Source organism: Phyllobates terribilis, unplaced genomic scaffold (assembly GCF_046119375.1).
Source record: "Phyllobates terribilis strain yellow unplaced genomic scaffold, ASM4611937v1 Scaffold_414__1_contigs__length_1644244, whole genome shotgun sequence".
Lineage (NCBI taxonomy): Eukaryota > Metazoa > Chordata > Amphibia > Anura > Dendrobatidae > Phyllobates > Phyllobates terribilis.
Window position 1 is genome coordinate 1461132 of NW_027363174.1, and position 23461 is coordinate 1484592.

General features: G+C 50.6%; 7 non-coding genes and 1 pseudogene across 7 annotated transcripts; all 8 read right to left on the reverse strand.

Moving 5' to 3' along the window:
* Positions 1 to 9661: 9661 nt before the first annotated feature.
* LOC141226540 (U2 spliceosomal RNA) lies at positions 9662 to 9852 on the reverse strand. The gene has a single exon (XR_012293669.1). It is a non-coding gene; the product is annotated as a U2 spliceosomal RNA (small nuclear RNA).
* A 1121-nt stretch (positions 9853 to 10973) lies between these two features.
* LOC141225867 (U2 spliceosomal RNA) lies at positions 10974 to 11164 on the reverse strand. Its single transcript, XR_012293101.1, has one exon. It is a non-coding gene; the product is annotated as a U2 spliceosomal RNA (small nuclear RNA).
* A 1122-nt stretch (positions 11165 to 12286) lies between these two features.
* LOC141226551 (U2 spliceosomal RNA) lies at positions 12287 to 12477 on the reverse strand. The gene has a single exon (XR_012293680.1). It is a non-coding gene; the product is annotated as a U2 spliceosomal RNA (small nuclear RNA).
* A 1122-nt stretch (positions 12478 to 13599) lies between these two features.
* On the reverse strand, positions 13600 to 13790 carry LOC141226621 (U2 spliceosomal RNA). Its single transcript, XR_012293747.1, has one exon. It is a non-coding gene; the product is annotated as a U2 spliceosomal RNA (small nuclear RNA).
* Positions 13791 to 14913: 1123 nt separating this feature from the next.
* Positions 14914 to 15104, reverse strand: LOC141225903 (U2 spliceosomal RNA). Its single transcript, XR_012293135.1, has one exon. It is a non-coding gene; the product is annotated as a U2 spliceosomal RNA (small nuclear RNA).
* Positions 15105 to 16226: 1122 nt separating this feature from the next.
* Positions 16227 to 16421, reverse strand: LOC141226267 (U2 spliceosomal RNA). The gene has a single exon (XR_012293481.1). It is a non-coding gene; the product is annotated as a U2 spliceosomal RNA (small nuclear RNA).
* Positions 16422 to 21985: 5564 nt separating this feature from the next.
* Positions 21986 to 22063, reverse strand: LOC141226368 (U2 spliceosomal RNA; annotated as a pseudogene).
* Positions 22064 to 23183: 1120 nt separating this feature from the next.
* On the reverse strand, positions 23184 to 23374 carry LOC141225904 (U2 spliceosomal RNA). The gene has a single exon (XR_012293136.1). It is a non-coding gene; the product is annotated as a U2 spliceosomal RNA (small nuclear RNA).
* Between the last annotated feature and the right edge of the window lie 87 nt (positions 23375 to 23461).

A 23461-nucleotide genomic window follows, 5' to 3' on the forward strand; every position in this document is an offset into this window, starting at 1 on the left:
CGATTCATAGCAGCCATATTATCACTCACCACAACAACATCGTCCATATACCCCATTACCTTTACAGTCTTTCCACCACTCCCTGGGATCAGAAGACCATTCATCACTTTCTCTTTCCGAATCATGCACAACAGGGGCTCAATCACACTTATAAACAGGACAGGGGACAACGGACACCCCTGCCTGACCCCTGATTTTATGCACACCTTCTCACTCAAACATCCATTCACTAACACTTCACTCACCACACCATCATACAAACACCTTATCGCCTTCACAAAAACACTAGGAAAACCCATCCTAACTAACACCTCAAACATAAACGCATGCGACACTCTATCAAAAGCTTTCTCAAAATCCACACAAAAAACCATACATTTCCCCTTCCTAAACATACAATCTCCAATTACGTCCCTCAACAACAAGAGGTTATCAGTCATACACCTACCTGGCACCGCGCACACTTGATCAACACCAACCACACTTCCAATCACCCCACGCATACGGTTAGCCAGAATTTTGCTAAAGACTTTGTAATCTGCATTGAGTAATGTAATCGGCCTCCAATTACGCAAATTCTTTTTCTCACCCTTCTTATATAGTAAAACAACTACTCCTTCTTTCATGGAATTACAAAGTACACCATTCATCCACATATATTGACATACCTCCACAAAATCAACACCAATCACATCCCATGCTTTTACATAAAACTCCACAGGCAACCCATCTTTTCCAGGTGTTTTATTCTTTTTCGCACCATCCACCGCCTTTTTAACCTCATCAAAAACAATATCCTCACTCAAACACTCACGTTCCCCTGATTCAAGCTGACTCTCCAACATACCTAACACATGCTCTTTCAAACCCCCATCCACCCATTTAGACTCAAATTAACTACTATAGAAACTATGTACCTCATCCAACACTTCCATTCCAACCACAGTCATACCATTATCATTTTCAACCTCATCCAACTCATCTTTCTTACTGCACATTTTTTTAAAAAAGTACCTCGTACACTTCTCATCCATATCCAAATGCTCAACTCTCGTCCTAAAAATAATTTCCTTCCCACGCTTTTCCAAAACACGCTTCATCTCATCTCTCGCTCCTCTGAGTTGATCACTAACATCAATTCCTTTCATACTCATTTTATGTAACCACTCAATCCTCATATTTAAATCTTTAAATCTGCCTCTTTCAATTGCTGCTTTTTTATAACCCCACCTCCTAAAAAAATTCTTAATTTCCACTTTCACCCAATCCCACCATACAGTCACATCCACAAAATTATTTTTCCTAGACCTCCACCATTCATACTTACTTTCGAAGTCTCTCATAACCCTAACATCCTCTAACAACCTAACATTTAGCTTCCATACCCCAACACCATGCACCATTTTTTTATCACCTTCAAACATACCCCACAAACATTCATGGTCTGTGAAAGAAAAAACATGCTGTTTAAAAAATTTACACACCAAACCTCTATTTGTATACAGCATGCGGTCAATCCTGGACACTATTCCTCCCCTATCAGCTCTATATGTGGCCGGTGGTGGCTTACTCAAAAATTCCGCTGCATCTAAAAAAGAAAAATCAGATGTAATTTGATTAAGGACCTTACCCGTGACATCAATTTCCCCTTCAGAAACACAATTGAAATCACCAACTAATAATATTGGAATCCTTCCAGGCAAAAAAAAACGTATTTTCTCTAATAATGCTAACCTATCCCCTTTGTTAATTGGACAATACACGTTAACAATTTTCACCCTCCACCCTCTCCCCTTAACCACTGCCATTATACAACGACCTGGCTCCACCACCATATAATTTTCAAAACTTAAATCCCTATTCCCCAAAAAAATCCCCACACCATCATTTTTGTTTGTCATTGAACCTGACCAAATGCTATGCCCATATACCCAGTCCTTTTCAGGAGGTGACTCTTCAATTCCGCACTCTTGCAGACAGTAGATATTTGCTCCAAGATTTTTTAGTTCTTCCAGTATAGCCAATCTTCTAGGCTTAGATTTTATAAGCCTTACATTTACTAACAGTACACTACAGCCCACGTTGGAGCCCATTTTTTAACCATATTTGGTAAAAAAGAACATACCCCCCACCGAAGAGTCAACCTTTCTCGTCTTGAAACTCGATTCCTGATGTTAAGCACAGAATGCTGGCCCCCTCCTCCAAAAAAGACCTCCTAGGAGAGGCACTGTAGCTCTCGGGATAGCTCCTATCACTTAAGGGGCTGATGCTCCCAATACTGGCAGGTGAAATATCTGGTCGGAACTTCTTTGCAGAAGACACATCAGAGTCCTCATCAGGGGGCCTCACCACAGCCCCGGTGAAGTCACCCTGGCCACCACCACCTTCTTGAATGGCCTCTGAGCTTTCCAAAGCCAACACCGGCGTTGTGGAGAGTGAACCGCTCACTTCTCCCTCACCACTCACATCAAGCAGAATTGACATATCTGCAGGCTCCATCTGTAGCACCCTGAGGATTCGGCTGCTACAGGGGTATTGCACCTCAACCCAGAGGTGTGATATTCCACTCCCGGGTAAGGATGGAGTGTGGAACTGAGCTCAGATAGACTGCATGCACTACATACATCCCATTTCAGAGGAGCAGGCCGACGGTACTCCCACTTAGAAATGTGCAGGTACGACCGAGCCTGTTCCTGGCTGGAGTGGGAGGGGGGTGGAACATCCCATGTAGTGTAGGGGCAGATAGGGGGAGCAGTCTGGGTAGTGATAGGAGCTCATTGGGTGCTGGTCACCTGAGCTCACACATAGAGGGATATATAAGGAGGGCACCAACTAAGATCAGGGTCAGTTGTAGAGAACAAGTCAGTTGGAGAGGAGCCTGTCTGATGCAGAGAACAAATCGGCAGAGAGAAGGAAACAGCAGCCCTGGAGAGAGAGAGAGTGGAGCAGAGAAAGACCCAGAGGGGGAAGACTGAAGGGACCCAAGAACCCAAATTAGAGCACCGGGTGAGGAGTCAGCAAAAGGGTACCGGAACCCAAGCTGGTGGGGGTAAAAACATTCCCCAGCCAGAGACCGGAGACCGTGGGCAGCGTCTGCCACGGTCACCCATCACATCCACCCCGAAGGCACACCACATGAAGGGTCAGGGAACCCAGGGCCAAGGGTGTCCCAACAGAAGGCCCGAGGGAGCTGGACCTAGGTGGATCACTGGTGGGGACGGCTGAAGAAAGGACAGAGGGAGAGCTCAGGGCCACGCTCCGGACTTGTTTGGGGGTTGGCTGGATCCAGGACCTGGTGGACGCAGCACGGCTCGGGTGGTCACTCGCAGCTGGAGTGACCAGTACAACATCTGCAGTAAGTAAACACCCTTAACTGCACAACCCGACTCTGTCTTCATTGCCGGCTGCACCGCACCACCACAACCCCCATCCTCTGCACCTGTCCCCTCTGAGGCTATACCCCTCCCGTTGGGGGTTATCTCACCAAGCTGCGCACCCACCATCAGCCTCAGCGGACCCTGCTGCAGCGGCGGCCACAGTGACCGCATCACAACGGGTGGCGTAGTCGACACAAAAGAACTTTAGTAACATCTGTAGAACTGCCACATCACACTGAGCTTGACGCCCTGGGCACGGGCCGGGTCACAGCCGCTCGGAGACTACAACCCCCCATCTGATCCGGTGCCGGGTATTCCCCTCAAAAAGGAATATGTCCCAGGGGGCGCGTCAACTTTGGCGTAGTCGGCAGGATTACGTGCCCGCAACAACCGGGTACTGCGTGCCTGAAGAAAAGTGCAAGTTTACCTCAGAAAGAAGTCTCCCGCCGGTTCCGGAGGGTCCACGCCATCGGACCCCATCACAGGTCGTTTCCCGCCGATTGTCTGCCATTTCCAGCTTGTTCCCGCGATCTGCAGAGTTTCCCGCCACTGGGCGACGCTTCCCGCCAAATCCGAAGATTTCCCGCCTTGGAAGAGCAGCGGACGCCATTATGGGCGTGCCAAAGGAGGGCAGGAGGCCGCCTCCCATCGTGGGCGAGGACAGAAAGTGGCGCCAAAAGTGGAAACCGCCCCCACCAACAGAGACTGTGATGCTAGAGGTGTCTGTCAGCGTGAAAGAACTACCCCTGGAGCTGACAGTTACCGAGTTGCCCCGGGACCGCCCTCGAAGTGGGAGGAGACGAAAGAGAAGAGAAAAGATGGGTGTCGCCTGGAGCAGAAGTCTGGAGCGAGCGCACCCGGAGGCAAGAGGTCTAACGAGGAGTAGCGGAGGAGCTTACCCGGAGATGGAGAGAAAGCAGAACAGCACCGGCCCGCTGGCCAGGAGTCTGCTAGAGACCGAGGAAGGAGGGCAGAGCAGCACCGGCCCGCTGGCCAGGAGCCTGCCGGAAGAAGAGCAGAGCAGCACCGACCCGATGGTCAGGAGCCTGCTAGAGTCCACAACCCCGCTAGGTCTAGCGGAGATCTTAGCGCAGCTCCCCCGAGACCGGGAGTGTGCACAAACTGCCTTGGAGGGCCTCGCAAGGAGGATGGCCCGGGTACAGCGTGAGATACTGGCGGAGTGGAGCCGGGAGATGGCCCAGCAAGCTGGAACCCGTCCACGGAGCATGCTCCCCTGGGAGAGGACACCAACTGCCTCTACGGATGACGCGGGAGGACCCAAGGTCGGAGACGGCGCTGAGAAGGGAGCCGAACGTATGAAGGCAGGTAAAGGGGACGCTTATACCCCATACCGGGAGACCGCCCACCTGCCCCGGTTCCCCGTCGCAGAGCCCGAAAGTCCCCCGTCCGTGCCCGTAACCGCCATGTCACCGCTAATGACTAGGCCCCGACCGGAAGCCGCCGCCGCGACCCCTGTGACGTCACACGCACCGACCCGGAGCGTGACCAAGCAGGAAGAGCCTCCGGCCTGGTCGCAAGGCCCAGTACTCCCGGGCCCCGCATCACCAACAGCGCCCCCTACCTCCGCGGAGCCTCCGGCCTGGTCGCAAGGCCAGGTAGCCCAGGGCGCCGCCGTCCTAACGGTGCCCTTCACCTTCCAGGTGCCCCAGGCCTGGCCGCAAGGCCTGGGCAACCCGGGCGCCACCACCACCGCGCCCGCGCCCGTAAAACCAAGGGTGCCGAGTTTGGGAAAGGACCTCTTCAGCCAGCTCACATGGCCGGACGGGCGTCCCTTTATCTGGCCCGAGGAGTTTTGTGAGCTGGAGCGGCAACAGAGACTAGGGCCCTTGTGTGAGCCCCTGATCCCGGCTCCGAAGCCCGTGACTCGGGTCTCGCCTCCTCTAGAAGAAGCCCAATTCGTGTGGGACCCCACGGGAGAAGATTTGATGGGGTTCACCGGAGAAACTCGGGCAGTCGCCGCTGAGCGTACTGAGTGTTGTCGTCAGCAGCTAGCAGAGTTTGCGAGAGAACGGGAGGAGAGGCGGGTCAGAGAACAACAGGCCCAAATCCGGAGCGCGGAGCAGAAGAGCCGGACTAGGAGGAACCCCCGTGCAGCGCACTGTCCCCGCACCATCGGGACGGTGATAAAGTTCAACCCGCAGCATGGGTGGGGCTTTATTCGGGACCGTAACAACCGCGGTGACGTTTTTGTGACCCGCAGAGACGTCGAGTCCCACCTGCCGGAAGGTCACAAAGGCCGTGACCTCTACGTCGGAGACGAAGTCACTTTCACCCGGCACAAGTGTGCCAAAGGACCTTACGCCCTCCACGTACACCGCCTGACGGAGGAGGAGTTGCAGTGCGGGGAGGAGGAGCCAGAGGACCCGGACGGGTCTGAAGCAACACCGTATCACCAAGAAAAAGCAGGAGGGAGCCGTCGTTGAGGACGGGAGTAGAGACTGTATATAGTTGCCCGTCGGGGCACAGTGAACCGTTGCTGCTAAAATAGTCCCCGTTGGGACCAGTGAACAGTTTACCCGTTTAACCCTTTATCCCGTATCCATACCAGGCTGAGGACTGTGAGCAGCCATTCCCTTTCCTCTACCTGGCCGAGGACTGAGAGCGGCCAATTTCCCCTGTATATAGTTGCGCTTCCTAAAGTGCCCCCTACCGGTTTTATAGGAAGACCAGTTTTTCTAAGAGACTGTCGCGCTTTTCCCGGGCACACGTTGCACAGTGTCCGGAGGAGGAACCAGAGACAAGAGAAGTCTACGAGAATGTTAATATGAAAAGTTTATTGCTGCTAATATATGTTGTTTTATATGTTTTATTATGTTTATATGAAAAAAAAAAATGTATGTTTTTGGTGTTTTATGTCTTACAGCCCGAGGATGTGCTGTGATTTACCAGGGGGGAATGTAGCACCCTGAGGATTCGGCTGCTACAGGGGTATTGCACCTCAACCCAGAGGTGTGATATTCCACTCCCGGGTAAGGATGGAGTGTGGAACTGAGCTCAGATAGACTGCATGCACTACATACATCCCATTTCAGAGGAGCAGGCCGACGGTACTCCCACTTAGAAATGTGCAGGTACGACCGAGCCTGTTCCTGGCTGGAGTGGGAGGGGGGTGGAACATCCCATGTAGTGTAGGGGCAGATAGGGGGAGCAGTCTGGGTAGTGATAGGAGCTCATTGGGTGCTGGTCACCTGAGCTCACACATAGAGGGATATATAAGGAGGGCACCAACTAAGATCAGGGTCAGTTGTAGAGAACAAGTCAGTTGGAGAGGAGCCTGTCTGATGCAGAGAACAAATCGGCAGAGAGAAGGAAACAGCAGCCCTGGAGAGAGAGAGAGTGGAGCAGAGAAAGACCCAGAGGGGGAAGACTGAAGGGACCCAAGAACCCAAATTAGAGCACCGGGTGAGGAGTCAGCAAAAGGGTACCGGAACCCAAGCTGGTGGGGGTAAAAACATTCCCCAGCCAGAGACCGGAGACCGTGGGCAGCGTCTGCCACGGTCACCCATCACATCCACCCCGAAGGCACACCACATGAAGGGTCAGGGAACCCAGGGCCAAGGGTGTCCCAACAGAAGGCCCGAGGGAGCTGGACCTAGGTGGATCACTGGTGGGGACGGCTGAAGAAAGGACAGAGGGAGAGCTCAGGGCCACGCTCCGGACTTGTTTGGGGGTTGGCTGGATCCAGGACCTGGTGGACGCAGCACGGCTCGGGTGGTCACTCGCAGCTGGAGTGACCAGTACAACATCTGCAGTAAGTAAACACCCTTAACTGCACAACCCGACTCTGTCTTCATTGCCGGCTGCACCGCACCACCACAACCCCCATCCTCTGCACCTGTCCCCTCTGAGGCTATACCCCTCCCGTTGGGGGTTATCTCACCAAGCTGCGCACCCACCATCAGCCTCAGCGGACCCTGCTGCAGCGGCGGCCACAGTGACCGCATCACAACGGGTGGCGTAGTCGACACAAAAGAACTTTAGTAACATCTGTAGAACTGCCACATCACACTGAGCTTGACGCCCTGGGCACGGGCCGGGTCACAGCCGCTCGGAGACTACAACCCCCCATCTGATCCGGTGCCGGGTATTCCCCTCAAAAAGGAATATGTCCCAGGGGGCGCGTCACATCTCAACAGCGCTTCCACCAGCAGGATCAGGTGCTTCCTCCATCACTTCCATGAAGTCCCTTACTGCCTCAATCGCCTCACCAATAGTGGCGGCAGTACTAGGACGTGGGGACACGGCCTCTGCATATGACCTGGAACGATGGGGACAGTCCTTGAAAGCGTGTCCCTCCTCCCCACACGCATTACAGACCATGGAGTTAGTACATTCCATTGCCAGATGACCCTCTTTATTGCATTTCCCACAAAACTTCTCCACCGTGCAGTCCTCTTGGTAGTGTCCAAAGGATTTACACTTCCTGCAAAAACGCGGAGCACCGGGAAAATACATATACCCTCTATCCCTCCCGATGGCAAAACTGAGGGGAGGGTAGTGGATACCCCCAGGTCCCTGGGGGTCTTCCTGGAACCGTACAAAAAACTTGTGTTTGCCAGTCCACAAGCCCACCTCATTCCTCACCTTGTGTGAGTAGGACACATAGCTGCAATGACGGTTCAGGAATCTAGTAATGTCCTCCACATCCACAAGGGGGTTGTGCATAAACACAACAACTGGCACTTCCCCCTTAGTATACAATACCGTGAATGTAAGCCCTTCAAGAGCCGGATGATCCAAGGCTTGCTGATCCTTTAGAGTCTTGAAAAGATTCTGGCAAGCTGCCATACGATCAAGGACCAAAACGTACCGGCCATTCTTTGGGAACTCCTGTAGACAAATGATGTCTCCATGACCAACATTCAAAATCTTGAAGATGACGACTTCCACCAAGAACCGCAGGTTAAAGAAATTCCTCCTTGACTCCTCAATATCAATGCGAAAAGCATTTTTGACCCGAATATCATCGGTCCCGGCATAGCGAATCTTGACGCCCATTATCACCTCTCGTTTCCTCTGGACCCCCCCCAATAGCAGCAGGCAGCTTAAGCCACCTAAGTGGCGATGCTGCAAGGCCGAGGGGGAGACACTCTAGGATCCTTCTGACCAGATACAAGATCTTAGCCAAAAGGCCGAGAAGCGATAACCAGAATTGGTTTCCGACTACGGTGCCACCCAAGGATTCTGAAAAGTCCATTTGTGGAGATGGCCACCTGGACTCCCGTTAAGAAGACATGCTGTCAACCTCTAGATCCCTCACATGCCTGCACTTTTCGGCTTGCTGCTGCTGCAATCCACGCGTTTTAGATCTGCATAACTCCACCTCTTTTAGCACAGTACCCTCAACCCCCGGCTGTTCCCACCCGCCTCAACACCGTTGGAAGGGAGGAGAACCAATTAAGGCGGGGGGGGGTGGAACGAGCAGCTGTCTACCCTTAGCAGGAGGGTTGCTGATTAATTACCTCTCCTGCTGCTGCTGCTGCTGGCTGTCCAGCAGCAGACTGAAGGTGGCTGCTGCTGTGCGCAGGTATATAAAGGCTCAGAGCCTATTATGACACGCGCAGCCAGCGTTCCATTGCCACATTCCGTCTACTGCAGGCGGGATACCTGGATGGCTGAATGTCACTGAGAAGCTCACAGAGACCGCCATAAGCAACAGTTTAAAAGAATGCCACAGACTAATCAACCAAACTTTTTGGGTTGGTTTCTCTTTTATAGTCTGCAGGCATTAAATGAAAGAAGTCAGTGTTCCAGCAGAGGGAGACAACGTTTCAGAAAAGGCATTGTAGCAAACCAAAAAAGAAATTTTAAGCGCAGCAAAGTAACCAGCTCACATACCTGTTAGCTCAGGTGAGTTTAAAAGGCTGCTGTTGATAACAAGGGCATTTGCTAAATAGATGGTGTGTGTGCAACAATATACTGAAAGGTCAATTATATTGTGCAGCTTATCTCACCACCTGTAGTTATTTAGGTGAAAGCTCCAAAATGCTTGCCTAATATGTCTGTTTATCCAAAAGGAAGTATGGAGGGAGAGCTAGATAGATAGCATTGCATTACATTACATTACATGGCAATGCAATGCACAGTTGCTGAAGTTGAACCAAAATGAGCTTGTCATCAGGCTTCTGCAACTTTTAACATGAAAAATCCAATGAGGAGAAGAAAAGCAAAGCCAAAGAGTCCATCCCAAAATCCGACAAACAAGCAAAATGAACAAAAAGCATTGAATTCAATTCTTTCTGATTTTAGAAACTGCATTAAAGAAGGGGTGCACCGGTCCTGGAGATACTGCAATACCAGGTCAATGCGTGGAGTGGACAGAGCAAGCTCTTTTTCCATCTCCCTGTTCTAAAAATCCATTTAATATATGGTCCCCAGATAGGGGACATATCAGATATTAAACTGATAAGAACAGATACTACACTTGATCTTAGCCAAAAGGCCGAGAAGCGATAACCAGAATTCGTTTCCGACTACGGTGCCACCCAAGGATTCTGAAAAGTCCATTTGTGGAGATGGCCACCTGGACTCCCGTTAAGAAGACATGCTGTCAACCTCTAGATCCCTCACATGCCTGCACTTTTCGGCTTGCTGCTGCTGCAATCCACGCGTTTTAGATCTGCATAACTCCACCTCTTTTAGCACAGTACCCTCAACCCCCGGCTGTTCCCACCCGCCTCAACACCGTTGGAAGGGAGGAGAACCAATTAAGGCGGGGGGGGGGGTGGAACGAGCAGCTGTCTACCCTTAGCAGGAGGGTTGCTGATTAATTACCTCTCCTGCTGCTGCTGCTGCTGGCTGTCCAGCAGCAGACTGAAGGTGGCTGCTGCTGTGCGCAGGTATATAAAGGCTCAGAGCCTATTATGACACGCGCAGCCAGCGTTCCATTGCCACATTCCGTCTACTGCAGGCGGGATACCTGGATGGCTGAATGTCACTGAGAAGCTCACAGAGACCGCCATAAGCAACAGTTTAAAAGAATGCCACAGACTAATTAACCAAACTTTTTGGGTTGGTTTCTCTTTTATAGTCTGCAGGCATTAAATGAAAGAAGTCAGTGTTCCAGCAGAGGGAGACAACGTTTCAGAAAAGGCATTGTAGCAAACCAAAAAAGAAATTTTAAGCGCAGCAGAGTAACCAGCTCACATACCTGTTAGCTCAGGTGAGTTTAAAAGGCTGCTGTTGATAACAAGGGCATTTGCTAAATAGATGGTGTGTGTGCAACAATATACTGAAAGGTCAATTATATTGTGCAGCTTATCTCACCACCTGTAGTTATTTAGGTGAAAGCTCCAAAATGCTTGCCTAATATGTCTGTTTATCCAAAAGGAAGTATAGAGGGAGAGCTAGATAGATAGCATTGCATTACATTACATTACATGGCAATGCAATGCACAGTTGCTGAAGTTGAACCAAAATGAGCTTGTCATCTGGCTTCTGCAACTTTTAACATGAAAAATCCAATGAGGAGAAGAAAAGCAAAGCCAAAGAGTCCATCCCAAAATCCGACAAACAAGCAAAATGAACAAAAAGCATTGAATTCAATTCTTTCTGATTTTAGAAACTGCATTAAAGAAGGGGTGCACCGGTCCTGGAGATACTGCAATACCAGGTCAATGCGTGGAGTGGACAGAGCAAGCTCTTTTTCCATCTCCTTGTTCCAAAAATCCATTTAATATATGGTCCCCAGATAGGGGACGTATCAGATATTAAACTGATAAGAACAGATACTACACTTGATCTTAGCCAAAAGGCCGAGAAGCGATAACCAGAATTGGTTTCCGACTACGGTGCCACCCAAGGATTCTGAAAAGTCCATTTGTGGAGATGGCCACCTGGACTCCCGTTAAGAAGACATGCTGTCAACCTCTAGATCCCTCACATGCCTGCACTTTTCGGCTTGCTGCTGCTGCAATCCACGCGTTTTAGATCTGCATAACTCCACCTCTTTTAGCACAGTACCCTCAACCCCCGGCTGTTCCCACCCGCCTCAACACCGTTGGAAGGGAGGAGAACCAATTAAGGCGGGGGGGGGTGGAACGAGCAGCTGTCTACCCTTAGCAGGAGGGTTGCTGATTAATTACCTCTCCTGCTGCTGCTGCTGCTGCTGGCTGTCCAGCAGCAGACTGAAGGTGGCTGCTGCTGTGCGCAGGTATATAAAGGCTCAGAGCCTATTATGACACGCGCAGCCAGCGTTCCATTGCCACATTCCGTCTACTGCAGGCGGGATACCTGGATGGCTGAATGTCACTGAGAAGCTCACAGAGATCGCCATAAACAACAGTTTAAAAGAATGCCACAGACTAATCAACCAAACTTTTTGGGTTGGTTTCTCTTTTATAGTCTGCAGGCATTAAATGAAAGAAGTCAGTGTTCCAGCAGAGGGAGACAACGTTTCAGAAAAGGCATTGTAGCAAACCAAAAAAGAAATTTTAAGCGCAGCAGAGTAACCAGCTCACATACCTGTTAGCTCAGGTGAGTTTAAAAGGCTGCTGTTGATAACAAGGGCATTTGCTAAATAGATGGTGTGTGTGCAACAATATACTGAAAGGTCAATTATATTGTGCAGCTTATCTCACCACCTGTAGTTATTTAGGTGAAAGCTCCAAAATGCTTGCCTAATATGTCTGTTTATCCAAAAGGAAGTATAGAGGGAGAGCTAGATAGATAGCATTGCATTACATTACATTACATGGCAATGCAATGCACAGTTGCTGAAGTTGAACCAAAATGAGCTTGTCATCTGGCTTCTGCAACTTTTAACATGAAAAATCCAATGAGGAGAAGAAAAGCAAAGCCAAAGAGTCCATCCCAAAATCCGACAAACAAGCAAAATGAACAAAAAGCATTGAATTCAATTCTTTCTGATTTTAGAAACTGCATTAAAGAAGGGGTGCACCGGTCCTGGAGATACTGCAATACCAGGTCAATGCGTGGAGTGGACAGAGCAAGCTCTTTTTCCATCTCCCTGTTCTAAAAATCCATTTAATATATGGTCCCCAGATAGGGGACATATCAGATATTAAACTGATAAGAACAGATACTACACTTGATCTTAGCCAAAAGGCCGAGAAGCGATAACCAGAATTCGTTTCCGACTACGGTGCCACCCAAGGATTCTGAAAAGTCCATTTGTGGAGATGGCCACCTGGACTCCCGTTAAGAAGACATGCTGTCAACCTCTAGATCCCTCACATGCCTGCACTTTTCGGCTTGCTGCTGCTGCAATCCACGCGTTTTAGATCTGCATAACTCCACCTCTTTTAGCACAGTACCCTCAACCCCCGGCTGTTCCCACCCGCCTCAACACCGTTGGAAGGGAGGAGAACCAATTAAGGCGGGGGGGGGGGGTGGAACGAGCAGCTGTCTACCCTTAGCAGGAGGGTTGCTGATTAATTACCTCTCCTGCTGCTGCTGCTGCTGGCTGTCCAGCAGCAGACTGAAGGTGGCTGCTGCTGTGCGCAGGTATATAAAGGCTCAGAGCCTATTATGACACGCGCAGCCAGCGTTCCATTGCCACATTCCGTCTACTGCAGGCGGGATACCTGGATGGCTGAATGTCACTGAGAAGCTCACAGAGACCGCCATAAGCAACAGTTTAAAAGAATGCCACAGACTAATTAACCAAACTTTTTGGGTTGGTTTCTCTTTTATAGTCTGCAGGCATTAAATGAAAGAAGTCAGTGTTCCAGCAGAGGGAGACAACGTTTCAGAAAAGGCATTGTAGCAAACCAAAAAAGAAATTTTAAGCGCAGCAGAGTAACCAGCTCACATACCTGTTAGCTCAGGTGAGTTTAAAAGGCTGCTGTTGATAACAAGGGCATTTGCTAAATAGATGGTGTGTGTGCAACAATATACTGAAAGGTCAATTATATTGTGCAGCTTATCTCACCACCTGTAGTTATTTAGGTGAAAGCTCCAAAATGCTTGCCTAATATGTCTGTTTATCCAAAAGGAAGTATAGAGGGAGAGCTAGATAGATAGCATTGCATTACATTACATTACATGGCAATGCAATGCACAGTTGCTGAAGTTGAACCAAAATGAGCTTGTCATCTGGCTTCTGCAACTTTTAACATGAAAAATCCAATGAGGAGAAGAAAAGCAAAGCCAAAGAGTCCATCCCAAAATCCGACAAACAAGCAAAATGAACAAAAAGCATTGAATTCAATTCTTTCTGATTTTAGAAACTGCATTAAAGAAGGGGTGCACCGGTCCTGGAGATACTGCAATACCAGGTCAATGCGTGGAGTGGACAGAGCAAGCTCTTTTTCCATCTCCTTGTTCCAAAAATCCATTTAATATATGGTCCCCAGATAGGGGACGTATCAGATATTAAACTGATAAGAACAGATACTACACTTGATCTTAGCCAAAAGGCAGAGAAGCGATAACCAGAATTGGTTTCCGACTACGGTGCCACCCAAGGATTCTGAAAAGTCCATTTGTGGAGATGGCCACCTGGACTCCCGTTAAGAAGACATGCTGTCAACCTCTAGATCCCTCACATGCCTGCACTTTTCGGCTTGCTGCTGCTGCAATCCACGCGTTTTAGATCTGCATAACTCCACCTCTTTTAGCACAGTACCCTCAACCCCCGGCTGTTCCCACCCGCCTCAACACCGTTGGAAGGGAGGAGAACCAATTAAGGCGGGGGGGGGGTGGAACGAGCAGCTGTCTACCCTTAGCAGGAGGGTTGCTGATTAATTACCTCTCCTGCTGCTGCTGCTGCTGCTGGCTGTCCAGCAGCAGACTGAAGGTGGCTGCTGCTGTGCGCAGGTATATAAAGGCTCAGAGCCTATTATGACACGCGCAGCCAGCGTTCCATTGCCACATTCCGTCTACTGCAGGCGGGATACCTGGATGGCTGAATGTCACTGAGAAGCTCACAGAGATCGCCATAAACAACAGTTTAAAAGAATGCCACAGACTAATCAACCAAACTTTTTGGGTTGGTTTCTCTTTTATAGTCTGCAGGCATTAAATGAAAGAAGTCAGTGTTCCAGCAGAGGGAGACAACGTTTCAGAAAAGGCATTGTAGCAAACCAAAAAAGAAATTTTAAGCGCAGCAGAGTAACCAGCTCACATACCTGTTAGCTCAGGTGAGTTTAAAAGGCTGCTGTTGATAACAAGGGCATTTGCTAAATAGATGGTGTGTGTGCAACAATATACTGAAAGGTCAATTATATTGTGCAGCTTATCTCACCACCTGTAGTTATTTAGGTGAAAGCTCCAAAATGCTTGCCTAATATGTCTGTTTATCCAAAAGGAAGTATAGAGGGAGAGCTAGATAGATAGCATTGCATTACATTACATTACATGGCAATGCAATGCACAGTTGCTGAAGTTGAACCAAAATGAGCTTGTCATCTGGCTTCTGCAACTTTTAACATGAAAAATCCAATGAGGAGAAGAAAAGCAAAGCCAAAGAGTCCATCCCAAAATCCGACAAACAAGCAAAATGAACAAAAAGCATTGAATTCAATTCTTTCTGATTTTAGAAACTGCATTAAAGAAGGGGTGCACCGGTCCTGGAGATACTGCAATACCAGGTCAATGCGTGGAGTGGACAGAGCAAGCTCTTTTTCCATCTCCCTGTTCTAAAAATCCATTTAATATATGGTCCCCAGATAGGGGACGTATCAGATATTAAACTGATAAGAACAGATACTACACTTGATCTTAGCCAAAAGGCCGAGAAGCGATAACCAGAATTGGTTTCCGACTACGGTGCCACCCAAGGATTCTGAAAAGTCCATTTGTGGAGAAGGCCACCTGGACTCCCGTTAAGAAGACATGCTGTCAACCTCTAGATCCCTCACATGCCTGCACTTTTCGGCTTGCTGCTGCTGCAATCCACGCGTTTTAGATCTGCATAACTCCACCTCTTTTAGCACAGTACCCTCAACCCCCGGCTGTTCCCACCCGCCTCAACACCGTTGGAAGGGAGGAGAACCAATTAAGGCGGGGGGGGGGGGTGGAACGAGCAGCTGTCTACCCTTAGCAGGAGGGTTGCTGATTAATTACCTCTCCTGCTGCTGCTGCTGCTGGCTGTCCAGCAGCAGACTGAAGGTGGCTGCTGCTGTGCGCAGGTATATAAAGGCTCAGAGCCTGTTATGACACGCGCAGCCAGCGTTCCATTGCCACATTCCGTCTACTGCAGGCGGGATACCTGGATGGCTGAATGTCACTGAGAAGCTCACAGAGACCGCCATAAGCAACAGTTTAAAAGAATGCCACAGACTAATCAACCAAACTTTTTGGGTTGGTTTCTCTTTTATAGTCTGCAGGCATTAAATGAAAGAAGTCAGTGTTCCAGCAGAGGGAGACAACGTTTCAGAAAAGGCATTGTAGCAAACCAAAAAAGAAATTTTAAGCGCAGCAGAGTAACCAGCTCACATACCTGTTAGCTCAGGTGAGTTTAAAAGGCTGCTGTTGATAACAAGGGCATTTGCTAAATAGATGGTGTGTGTGCAACAATATACTGAAAGGTCAATTATATTGTGCAGCTTATCTCACCACCTGTAGTTATTTAGGTGAAAGCTCCAAAATGCTTGCCTAATATGTCTGTTTATCCAAAAGGAAGTATAGAGGGAGAGCTAGATAAATAGCATTGCATTACATTACATTACATGGCAATGCAATGCACAGTTGCTGAAGTTGAACCAAAATGAGCTTGTCATCTGGCTTCTGCAACTTTTAACCTGAAAAATCCAATGAGGAGAAGAAAAGCAAAGCCAAAGAGTCCATCCCAAAATCCGACAAACAAGCAAAATGAACAAAAAGCATTGAATTCAATTCTTTCTGATTTTAGAAACTGCATTAAAGAAGGGGTGCACCGGTCCTGGAGATACTGCAATACCAGGTCAATGCGTGGAGTGGACAGAGCAAGCTCTTTTTCCATCTCCCTGTTCTAAAAATCCATTTAATATATGGTCCCCAGATAGGGGACGTATCAGATATTAAACTGATAAGAACAGATTTTTTTTGATTGAATATATCTTTTATTAGCACAAAAAATAAGTTAACAGACAGTGTACAGTGCCGCAGCCCAGTACACACAGAATTCTACATCATATTTACATAGCATGAGGATACGACGCACTAACTAGACACATCACACCCCTATGCTACACAAAACACTCAATCTGAAAGAAAAAGCATGTCAATCAATACAGTACGACGAATCGTGATAAGGGATGGGGATTTTGAAAAAGGGGATGGGGAGGGGAAAATCACAGGCCCGAAGCTTTATTGAAAGACAAGACACATAAGGGGAGAGGGGGAGGAGGGGTTTAGTCCTCATCCTCATCCTCCGGACCGTCCACGATGGAATAGTCTCTGAGCAGGCTGTGGATCAGCCTGCGGCAGTCCTGGATGGACATCCTCTCCCTCCTCAAGATGAGCCGGTTCCTGGCGACCCAAACGGCATCCTTGAAGCAGTTCATAAGGCGCCAAGCCTCCTGGATGGCTCCGACGGTATGAACCCCAGGGAAGAGTCCGTAAAGCACAGAATGGTGCGATAGGCTCGCCCTGGGGACAGAGTTCCTCAGGTCGTCCTCAAGGGCAGTCAACAGGCGCTGTGCAAATCCGCAGTCCCAAAAAGTGTGCAAAGATGTTTCCTCCACGAAGGGGCACCTTGGACAGTACCGGGTCTTGCACAGGTTCCGGGCATGCATGAATGACCGGACGGGCAGTCCGCCCTGAATCGCCATCCACGACAAGTCCTTGTGCCCGTTGGTCAGCCTGTCAGACGACACATTTGTCCACACAGTCTCCAGCGTGTCCTGGTGAAGTCCTGTGATGTTCTCCACGTCATCCTTGGCTCTGATGAGCTTGTGGATAGTTTTGGGCTTCCACAAGTCGGGCTTGAGTCCCTCCAGTTGATGTTCCCCCACAAATCGAACGACGTCTCCGTAGAACCATGGCGTCGTCCAGTTGTAGGGGAAGGAGCTGTCCCACTTGTCCCAGCCGAGTCGCCTCCAAAGAGGAAGCAGGAAGAAGCGAGACATGGACCTGCCCGCTGAGCCATTCTTGACTTGCAAAGTCCGGCGGACACAATCACACACAAAAGAGGATCGCAGGAGGGTGGGGATATCTGGAACGCCCTTCCCACCCTTGCGAGGCTCCTTGTACATGACGGCCCGCCTGACTCTGTCCATCTTGGATCCCCAGACAAAGTGAAACACTGTCCTGGTAATGGCCCTGCACACAGTGACGTGTGGGGGCCAGGCCTGCGCCGTGTACTGCAAGACGGGCAGGACCTCATTACGCAGGACGAGTGCCTTACCCTCACAAGTGAGGTGTCTGAGGCTCCAGAGTCCGATCCGTTGCTTCACTTTGGCCAAGCGTTCTTGCCAGGACTTGAGGGCCGCTCCTTCCTTCCCGAACCAGACTCCCAGCACCTTGAGGAAATCCGGTTGAATGTTGAAGGGGAAGGGGGCGGAGGAGGCCGGCTGCCAATCCCCGAAGAGCATGGCTTCCGACTTCCTGCAGTTGACTTTGGCCCCTGAAGCCCGGCCGAACCTCTCACACGTCTGGACGAGGGCGTCGACTGAACCACGATCAGCGCAGAAGACGGTGACGTCGTCCATGTAGAGCGAGCACTTGACCTCGTGTCGTCCCGGACCCGGTGCGGTGATCCCTCTGATCTCTCCATTCTGCCGGATAGCCTCTGCGAAGAGTTCTATAACACAAACAAAAAGAAGAGGTGATAGAGGGCAGCCTTGTCTGACCCCAGAGAGGACAGGGAAGGGGTCAGTCTTCCAGCCGTTCACCAACACCGAGCTGTGGATATCAAAATACATCAGACGGACATACGAACAAAACATGTTACCCAAACCTAACCGGTGCAGAGCTCGGCCCATGAACTCGTGGGAAACCCGGTCGAAGGCCTTCTCCTGATCCAAGGAGACCAGGGCCGCGTGTGCGCGGCGGACCTTGATGTACTCGACCGTGTCCCGCACGAGAGCGAGGCTGTCTGCGATGCGACGTCCAGGGATGCCGCAGGTCTGGTCCGGGTGGATGATCCGTCCGATGACCGTCTTAAGTCGTGTCGCCATCGTCTTGGCCAGGATCTTGTAGTCCACGTTGAGCAGAGTGATGGGACGCCAATTCCTCAGGTCGCACCTCTCTCCCTTCCGCTTGTACAGGATCGTGACCATTCCTTCCCTCAAAGATGGAGGCATTCTACCCTCCACCACCATCTCCTCGTACAGGTCCAACAGGTCCGGACAGATGAGGTCTCCCAGCGCTACATAGAGCTCCGCTGGAAGACCATCACTGCCCGGGGTCCTGCCGGTCCTAAAGGATTTAGCGGCAGAGAGCAATTCGCCCACCATCAGAGGTTTGTCCAAGGCTGCCGTGCCTGCAGGATCAAGATGGTTAGTGATACCTGACAGGAACTTATCAGCAGCGTCGGGGTCGGTAGTCTTGTGGGAGTAGAGTTCGCTGTAGAAGTCGCTGACGACCCTCATCACGTCCTCCTTCCCACGTCGCATGTTTCCGCTCTCGTCTCGCAGCTCGTTCAGGGGCGTGTGACCGGCATGAAGTTTCCTGAAAAAGAATGAGTTACATTTCTCACCCTTCTCCAGATTCTCCACTTTGGAACGGAAGACGATTCGCTTGGACTCCTCCTCAAAGTGCCTTTTCAGGCTCTTCTTGGTCTCCTCCAGCTCCTCCCTCACGTCCCAGCCGCAGTGAAGAAGGTCCTGCAGCGACCGCAGCTCGCGCTGCAGCCCTCTGAAGTCCCTCCTCTTCTCACACGCCTGTTGTCGACCCTTGGCCTGAAAGAAACAGCGAAACTCAACTTTAACATATTCCCACCAATCAGAGACTGTTTGGAAGCTACCCTTGTAGGACTGCCACATTGCGTAGGCTGCTCTCAGCTCCTCCACGACTTCATCCTGAGCCAGCAGAGCACAATTCAGCTTCCAGGAGCCGGGGCCGGACGGAAAACCGTCGCCGAGGACACCTTGTAAGTGAATGGCTCTGTGGTCGGAGAAGAAGCAGGGGACCATCGAGTGCCTACTCTGCCTGACTGCCCGAGAGGTGAACACAAAGTCAATCCTGGAGCGGAGTGAGCCATCGGGTCGGCTCCACGAATAGTTCGTGGAGCCTCTCCCCATGGAGCCCACCACGTCCTGAAGAGAGGCCTCGGTTACCATCTCGATGAGCAGCTTGGACGTGATGTCCAACTTGGCAGATGTGCCAGAACTACGACCATCCTCCTCGATGGGGCAGTTGAAATCCCCGGCCATCACTAAGGTCCTGGTGGTGGCAAGCTGAAGCCGCAGGGTCTGGAAAAGCTCCAAACGCTCATTCTTCAGTGGGGACGCATACACGTTGATGAACCTGACAGGTTCTCCTGCCCAGTTGCCATCTACAACAAGAGCCCTGCCGCAGATGAGCTCCTGGACGGACTCAAGCGTGAATGCGCCCCCCCTGATCAGAATTGCGACCCCCGCAGACTTGCAGTCACCCCCACCGGACCAGTAGGATGGACCGTGGGACCACTCCCTGGCCAGATGTTTGAAGGACCTAGAGGAGGGAAGGGAACATTCCTGCAACATATAAACATCACACAACTGGGAAGTAAGGAAGGCATAAATAGTCTGACGTCTGAACTTGTCCTTGATGCTCCTGACATTAATGGAAAATAAGTTAATATTAGCCATCATGTAGGGAAAAAAGAAAAAGTTAGCGCAGGCAATACACCTTAGTTACCACTCCGGTCGGGTGGTCCCTCGTCGGTGTTGACTGCTGGTGACGGGATCACCAGCAGGCCCTCTTCCTCCATCTGGTCAAGCAGCGCGGCCTCGATCTCGGCGACCACCAGTTCCTCCTCTTCTGGCTCGGCCACCAGGGTCTCAACCATGTGCTCCATCTCTTCTGGCTCAGGGAGGGTATCCTCCTTTTCGCCTACGAAATCCAGAATCTTCTTTTTGGAGGATTCAGTAGCAGGGCTGTCCTCCACCTTCCTCTTTCCCCGGGTTGGAACTGGGGAGACAAGAAGGGGAAAATCCTCCTCGGAATAGATAGCGGCGGGTGGAGGAAAGGTTAATTCCACCGCTACCATGGTCTGGGGAGGGAGAGTGGCTGCCGGGGCAGGGGAAAGGACACCTGCTGAGGAGTAGGGGAAGAAGGAAGAGGAAGTGGAATCCTCAGCAGGGGTGGCCGGGGTGGGGGGGGATTGGACGGGGGTGGCAGGGGGAGGGATCGAGAGAGGGGTGACAGAACTCTTACCCTCCTTTGACTTTTTCTTCTGCTTCGGAGCTGTTGGGACCGTCGCTGGGGCTTTGGCCACCGACTCCTTGACCGCTTTGGCCTTGGTCGTCTCGGCCTTGGCCGCTGGGGCCTTGGTCGTCGCGTCCTTGACCTTCACAGGCCTGGTCGTCGGGGCCTTGTCCTCCGGAGCTGGGGTCGTCGCAACCACCGATGCCCAGGATCTCTCACGCTTGGGGCAATCCTTGTATAGATGAGCCGCCAGCCCACACAGGTTGCAGGACGTCTTCTTCGGGCAGTCCTTCGAGCTGTGTCCCGTCACTCGACAAATCCTGCAGGCATCCTCCTTGCAGTCCTTCATCTCGTGGCCGTTCTTGCCGCATCTCCTGCAGTTCCGCGGCATGTCCGGGTAATAGATGAGGCCGTAGGAGTTGCCCAGGGAGAATGTCGGGGGCAGGTGCCGAAGTCCGTCTGAGTACGCCAGGACCCTGTGAAGTCTAACGGTCACCGACCACTTACCTGTCCAGAAGCCGAGTCCATTCAGGATGTGAGAGGGTTCCTTCACAACCAAACAGAAGCGTCTCAGGAAGGTACAGATGTCTTGGCCTGGGGTGTGCGGGTTGCGCATGGAGACCGTGATCCTCCTTTCGTCCCTCTGGATAGGGCAGCTACCTGTAAAGGCAAAGAAAGAATTATCCGGTCCTTTTGCGCTTACCATTTCCCAGAACCTCCTGCAGGTGTTCACAGTGGCGAAGGTGACGAAGAAGATCCCCGTCAAGAAGGTCTGGATGCTGAGGGTGTCCGACCTGGAGAAGCCTCGATCCAGCAGCATCTTCTGGCAGAACACGTCCGAGGACATGTCCGGCACCCTCCCATCCACTTCCTTCAGCTTCAGGGCCACCGTCTGCCGCATCCATGGCTCCAGGGCTGGAGCTTCGTGGCGGGGCTTCTGGGGTCCCTTCTGCTGGCCAGTCGTGGAGGCAGAGTCCTTGGGGTCAGAATCGGCTCCTGGCTGGGCCCTCCTGGCTGTCCCCTGCTCCAGGCTCTTCTTTTCAGCCTTCCTCGCAGCGCTTGCCATGGCTTTCCTCCTGCAGTTACTTCTTGGAGCTGGATCTGGAACTCTTCCCGGAATGGGTGGAGCTATGCAGATTCTTCTCCCGTCGTGTTCTGGACAAATTCCCCGAAAGGTCTTTGTCTCGATGATTTTCTTCCTCGAAGATTCCACAGGACAGCCCGATTCTTCTCCGAGTCTTCGTCTTCTTCTGGATTCTTTAGAGCTTCTTCCTCCCACCGATATCCGCCTTCCTTCTCCGATGTCAGCTGGGCTCCGAAGCTCTTCTCCTTCCGAGTTCGATCGCTCTCGTCAAGTGTAGATCGTAGCTCTTGTGTTCTTAAAAGAACAGATACTACACTTGATGTTAGCCAAAAGGCCGAGAAGCGATAACCAGAATTGGTTTCCGACTACGGTGCCACCCAAGGATTCTGAAAAGTCCATTTGTGGAGATGGCCACCTGGACTCCCGTTAAGAAGACATGCTGTCAACCTCTAGATCCCTCACATGCCTGCACTTTTCGGCTTGCTGCTGCTGCAATCCACGCGTTTTAGATCTGCATAACTCCACCTCTTTTAGCACAGTACCCTCAACCCCCGGCTGTTCCCACCCGCCTCAACACCGTTGGAAGGGAGGAGAACCAATTAAGGCGGGGGGGGGGTGGAATGAGCAGCTGTCTACCCTTAGCAGGAGGGTTGCTGATTAATTACCTCTCCTGCTGCTGCTGCTGCTGGCTGTCCAGCAGCAGACTGAAGGTGGCTGCTGCTGTGCGCAGGTATATAAAGGCTCAGAGCCTATTATGACACGCGCAGCCAGCGTTCCATTGCCACATTCCGTCTACTGCAGGCGGGATACCTGGATGGCTGAATGTCACTGAGAAGCTCACAGAGACCGCCATAAGCAACAGTTTAAAAGAATGCCACAGACTAATCAACCAAACTTTTTGGGTTGGTTTCTCTTTTATAGTCTGCAGGCATTAAATGAAAGAAGTCAGTGTTCCAGCAGAGGGAGACAACGTTTCAGAAAAGGCATTGTAGCAAACCAAAAAAGAAATTTTAAGCGCAGCAGAGTAACCAGCTCACATACCTGTTAGCTCAGGTGAGTTTAAAAGGCTGCTGTTGATAACAAGGGCATTTGCTAAATAGATGGTGTGTGTGCAACAATATACTGAAAGGTCAATTATATTGTGCAGCTTATCTCACCACCTGTAGTTATTTAGGTGAAAGCTCCAAAATGCTTGCCTAATATGTCTGTTTATCCAAAAGGAAGTATAGAGGGAGAGCTAGATAGATAGCATTGCATTACATTACATTACATGGCAATGCAATGCACAGTTGCTGAAGTAGAACCAAAATGAGCTTGTCATCTGGCTTCTGCAACTTTTAACATGAAAAATCCAATGAGGAGAAGAAAAGCAAAGCCAAAGAGTCCATCCCAAAATCCGACAAACAAGCAAAATGAACAAAAAGCATTGAATTCAATTCTTTCTGATTTTAGAAACTGCATTAAAGAAGGGGTGCACCGGTCCTGGAGATACTGCAATACCAGGTCAATGCGTGGAGTGGACAGAGCAAGCTCTTTTTCCATCTCCCTGTTCTAAAAATCCATTTAATATATGGTCCCCAGATAGGGGACGTATCAGATATTAAACTGATAAGAACAGATACTACACTTGATCTTAGCCAAAAGGCCGAGAAGCGATAACCAGAATTGGTTTCCGACTACGGTGCCACCCAAGGATTCTGAAAAGTCCATTTGTGGAGATGGCCACCTGGACTCCCGTTAAGAA